Below are 6000 nucleotides of genomic sequence, written 5' to 3' on the forward strand. Positions count from 1 at the left end.
GTAAAGAGAAAAACTAAGTCTGTAATAGTCCTGTGTACCATTATCAAAGGATCCATATGTTTATATTGCCAAAGAAAGGGTCATTATTTGCGAAGCTGCCAAATTTACCTAAGGGTGTTAAAGTCAATTAGATTGACTCTACTTCAGGTAAAAGTCCACAAATCTAACTCTGCTAAGTTTCTATTCTGAGATTTTTGATACATGATGTGACTGGGTCACATGGTGATGTTTTAAGAATCAAAGAAAAGTAAAGGAACTTAAAGAAAGAATATGCTGAATCTGATCGCATAGATGGATTTCTATCGCGTACTTTTGAAGATCGGATTCTTGAGCTACTTCTTAGGAGTTATGAGATATTGCTAAGGAATAGATAACAACAAGTTTTCATATGGATTGTAAGGATAAGTTTTTCCGCATAGTTTTAAAATAAAAGGAAAATTTTGATTTTATTTATTTTAAAAATATCCTTACAATGGCATTTGAGGAAAAATTGTTGCTTATATGATTCCATTAATAGCAAGAGTGGAAATATGAAATTGATTCCTTCATTTGTGGTAATGTCTAAATTTACCAAATAAGGAAAGATTCTCATCACCCAAGTCTCAATTGGACCGGGACTTGGAATCATGCAAGTTGTATAGCATGATGAATGAGAACTTTTCAAGTATTGGAAAAATTAAGACTAATTACTTATTCACATGGATGTGTGAGTCAAGTAATGGACTAAGGGATCGAGTACATAGTCATGTGCACTGATTAAGTCCACCACAAAAGATATAAGGCTATTCGTCATATTTTACTAGAGTTCAGTAAATATGATTATACTTACAAGCTTAAGTGTAACTCTGAGACATTGGAAAAGGTTTCAATGCATAGCAGAGCGGATAAGAAGAATCAAATTAGGCAGAAGGATAAAAGTTTCTCAAATCTGAAAAGATGGGAGAGTACTTTAGTATCAGCTTTGTGATCATCTTAATGATTAAGAAACCATATCAAAATTTGTTCTCTAAGGAAGTCTTAGTTCATTCTTATGACTAAGAAGAAGGGATCTTGAATTGTTGAAATGGTTAAATCAAGAAGATGAGTCATACTTCGTTCCAATACAAGTCTTGGAGTCATACTCCAAGATTGTAATTTGAGTGACATGTCTTAAAGAAGGTTTAAAACACTTGACAAATGTAAGAGTAAAGTTTTCTACTCTTGTACATTTGAAATTGGTAAGTTGTGATGTTTTGGATAAAACAAAGACCAACTTCGGCCAATTGTGTGAAGTGTTTGTCTTGATTAGAATCCACACTATCTCTTGGATGTTTGACAAGGAAGTCTTATAGGTCAAGAGGACAGTGGGAGTCTTAAAGGTCTTGAAATTCTCAAGAACTAATCAAGAATGAAACCTGAAGTTCTTCACTAGCACACGACTTGAGGTTTATAACCTATCGTGTTGACATATTCTGTGCCCATTCTAGTCAAAGTTGGGCTTTGCATATGAGTTCTTAGAGTTCTCAATGTGTTGCACAACAACTTGGAAGCAATGGTAGGCCCTTGAGCTGCCAGGTGGCAAGAAATTAAGATTGAGTTCAGTCCATATGAGTTTGGATTTGTCATTATCCTTGTCTTGTGACTATGGTTTTGACAATTCACATGGATAAGAACTCATACACCATTAAATCTAAGTGTCATAAGGTTTCTCTCCGATTCATGAAAATGATGGTGAGGAAACACTTCCACTAAGTAGATTTTAGCTAGATAGCAATTGTGATCTCAAAGTCGTTAGTGGAGCATGTGTGGTTTACCGGCACACTAACTTGGACTTGTGAGAAATGGCAAAGGTCAAAACGATCAAGACTATGATTACGGCATCCCTTTTCATAGTTCTTAAAATTGTTTTGACACACCCATGAGCTATCTAAGGGAAGGTGTATGTTTTGATAAAGTTTTATCAAAACAATCTAGTATCAGAAATCTGAACTTTGGTAAGAAAGTCAATAAAGTATTGATTTCTAGAAGTCGAGCTTTCTGAGTATATGTCAAAGCTAGTGGGAGCATAAGTGTTATGCTAATAATCATCATGTTAGTGGGAGCATGATAATTACGATAAGTATTGCAAGCTAGCAATGTTAATTATAGAAAACAAAAGGTTTCAATTGGGAAAAAGTTGTTTTGCTATAATTAAGGGAGAGGAAATTATACTTCATCTCAAATCTATAAGCTTAGATCGTGAGGTTTTAATCATTTAGTCAAGAATATATATGAATTTCATGTTGGAATGGCTCAACATAAGGAAATTCTGTATATGGGTCCATTATTTGCGTTCTAAAATTCAATTATGATTACGGCATCCCTTTTCATAATCTGAATTATGAGAACTTGGCAAATAGAAATGGAAATGTTATAGCAAAAGACTGGTTTAGTCTTTATGTGAGACATCATGAATTGTGTCCCATATGCTTCGGATATAGGATCGATTACATGTGCTATATTTATCCTTTCTAAAATTTTCCGAATGCCTGGGGCGTTAAGAATGGAAAAGGTTTAGAACTGGATATGACTAAAAAGGATTAAACAATTGTCGAGGACAATCTAAGGTTTACCAAAGATTGGTTTCTCAAGGACAATTGGAAGTATAGTGATAATTCTGGAAGGACCATATTGACATAATCTGTAAGGAGGCAACTCTTGTTCAGAAGTGATAGTCGAAATGGAATCTGGAAATGTTTCAAAGTTAGAATTTTTTCAATCTGTTTAAGATTAAGGAAACTTAATGCAAGAAGGATGGTTCCAAGGAGTTGATCTCCTTTGGAATGCTCTGTAATGATTGTTGTTAAGTCTTTCTGACTTTGTGCATAATCATTACAAGAGGATCGATGCATATAAGTTTAGAATCTAACAGATTTCAGTAAATGACATGAATTTGGAATTCTTGCATTTGCAGTAAGGATTTGGGAGTGTGAAAAGAGAATCATTGAAGTTATGTTCAATTGATCTAGTTCACAAGGTAAAGATCATAGACAAACATAGTATGCATACTTGGTGTATGGCATGACTATTGTTTAGAAAACATAGTGTGTGTGCTTGGAGCATGGGACAACTATTGTTTTAAATTCAAGAATAATGTTGATAGCTGAAACAATATACAATGAATAATGTGTAATCATATGGTGATAAATAAAAGGAGTTTTATTTATATTCATAAGTTCTGAGACCATATTGGATTCAATTATTATTGTGTTTCACTTTGCATGTTTTGACTTCCCGAATAAACTAGGTTATTCTTCCGGAATGACTAAGTTATTCAAACCATCCACAGTCGGTCATATGTTGGAAGTAGATATGAATTAAGACTGTCATGGGTTGGCTTGTAGAGGTCTAAGATGTTGGACAAAGGGCTACAACACTCATGAGTGCTCATAAGTTCTGAGTATTGGATTCAACCCACGCTCATTGGAATCACTTCATGGATTTTATCACGAGTGATCATGAGACGATAATATCTTATATTCTTCAAACCTAGAGATATGAGTTGTTACTGTGAGTTGGTTGTACATTAATTGCACGAAACTGCATTTGGTAACTCGGTGCTATAAAACGTGTCTTTATGTATGATTCAACAAGTAGTAGAACAAGCCATATGAGTCGAAGTTTATCCATTCCTTTTACCTTCGGGATGAAAGCGATATCTGTGGGCCCCTCGATGATTTGATGATGACAAATGGAAGTGCTCGGCCGGGCCAGGACTGATTTGATTTGTTCAATTAGTCAGTTGTCATAAATCGGAAATCGGGAAACAACTAATGGACAGAGAGAATGATTATAATCCATGTCTCAGTCCATATGATATCTAGAATGGAGGAATATATGATCCCTTATCTAATGGACAAGTCGTTGACAAAGATCAGAGTTCATCTACAAGGTCAGAGTTCGACAGAAGCTTTTGAGAGCTACGATTGCTAGTTGGTTCCTGAAGTCATACGCAATAATAGTTTTAGACTTATCCAAGTGGGAGACTATTGGATTAATGTCTAAGTCCATAACTATAATTGGTAAGACTTGACCCGACCCGGCATGGTCCATTTGGGTTGCATGGCATCATGCACTTGGATAGACTATAATGAGAGAAATAAGACACTTACGGTTATTAATATATTATAAGTTCTAGTATATTAATAATAAGAATAATGAGATTATTTAATTAGTATTGATCAAGAATTAATCTAGAATTAATTAAGTGATCAAAAGAAGACTAATTAAATATATGGGTTGATTGTGTAAATCATTCATTCTTATATATGTGGGCTTGTGATCCAAGATTCCTTATGTTGGACTAAGTCCATGGGGTGACCCATGGATACTCCATGGAGGTTAAAATCCATGGAGCATAAGGAATGGGTAAAGTCATGAGTTACATGGTGTAACCCTAATAGCCACCATATAAAAGAAACCCATGGCTCAAGAAATCGTGACTAACACTATGTGTATGTATGAGGGCTACACGATTTCATGAAGTGTTCTAATTTCTCTCTAAGTTATTCCAAGTGCTTATGGTGTTGTGTGAACCATTTGAGGTGTCACACTTGGGGCACTAAGCACTCAAGCTTCATGAAGACAAGCACTACCAAAGAGGTATGTATTCTATCTTGTTATATCCATTATTTTGTATGCTAGATTAGGATAATACCTTGGATGTTCATATTTGCATGTATAATAGAGAAAACATAGATCCAAGGTATTTAGGGTTGCATGTACACTTAGGAGTGTTAGAATGCTCATAACCCAACAGAAACATCTGACCGTATGTGATGGTATGCTTGTATGTTGGCCTGTTATGTTATGCGATAGAGGTAGCGGGAGGGGACCAGTCCCCGAGGATCGGTTGTTAGGACCGATGGGTAGTCAGCACCCCAGAATGGCTTGACATGGGTAGTCAGCACCCCAGAATGGCTTGACACGGGTAGGACGGCACCCCAGAATGGCCGTATGGGTAGGTCGGCACCCCAGAATGGCCGTACCGGGTAGTAAGGCACCCCATAATAGCCTGGCAGTATTTATGTTATGTGTTTGCATGGTATGTGGTACGTTGGGGGAGCTCACTAAGCTTTGTGCTTACGGTTTCAGTTTTGGTTTCAGGTACCTCCTCAGCTAGGGGAAAGGAGTCGGCACGGTAGCAGCATGTCACACACACACTCTTCGGTTTTCCGCATTTACAAGATTCACTGGGATTGTACTCTGATATTTGATGGATTGTATGGTTTGAATATTAAAACATGGTTTGCGATGTGTTATGGCGTGATCAAACAATGCTTTTATTTATTAATGTTTTCTAAAAGTAATATTTTAAAATGAAATTTTTGGACATGAAAATTGGGTCGTTACACTTTATATGGGTGAGCTACTAGGGTTTCAGTCAAAACCCTAATTATATTGCTTAGGCCTTAAGCAATCCACAAGATCCTTCCAGAAGGCCTCATATGGATGATTTATATGTGGGCTTCCCCATAGAATTCGTCCATCCCTTCTTTAGAGTTTCTTAACCCGTATTGCAACTATCACATAATTACAATATCGGTGCCCTTAGTTTAATTAATCTATTTTGACCACAAAATTAATTCTTAACCAATATTAATTAAACATATATGATTTCTCCTTTAATATATTATTCATATAATATATTAATAAACCATAATAACCTCTTTCTCCAATATTCATCCAGTCAAGTTGCTCTGGTGAAGGCAACCCAAAAGGACCATGCTACAACCAGGTCAAGTACATACCAAATATAATTACGGGCTTAGGAACCTAATCTAACAGTCTCCCACTTACATAAGTCTAATAAATATAAATGCAAGTACGACTTCAAAATCCGATTAGCAATCGTAGCTCTCAAAAGCCATTGTCGAACTCTGACACATTATTTAGATAAGGGATTGTATAGTCCTCCGTTCTCAAGATATCGTGTGGACACATGGAACATAGTCATACTTATTATCCAATAGTTTGTTTCTC

The sequence above is a fragment of the Lactuca saligna genome, chromosome 5, assembly GCF_052625555.1.
Source record: "Lactuca saligna cultivar CGN05327 chromosome 5, ASM5262555v1, whole genome shotgun sequence".
NCBI classification, from domain to species: domain Eukaryota; kingdom Viridiplantae; phylum Streptophyta; class Magnoliopsida; order Asterales; family Asteraceae; genus Lactuca; species Lactuca saligna.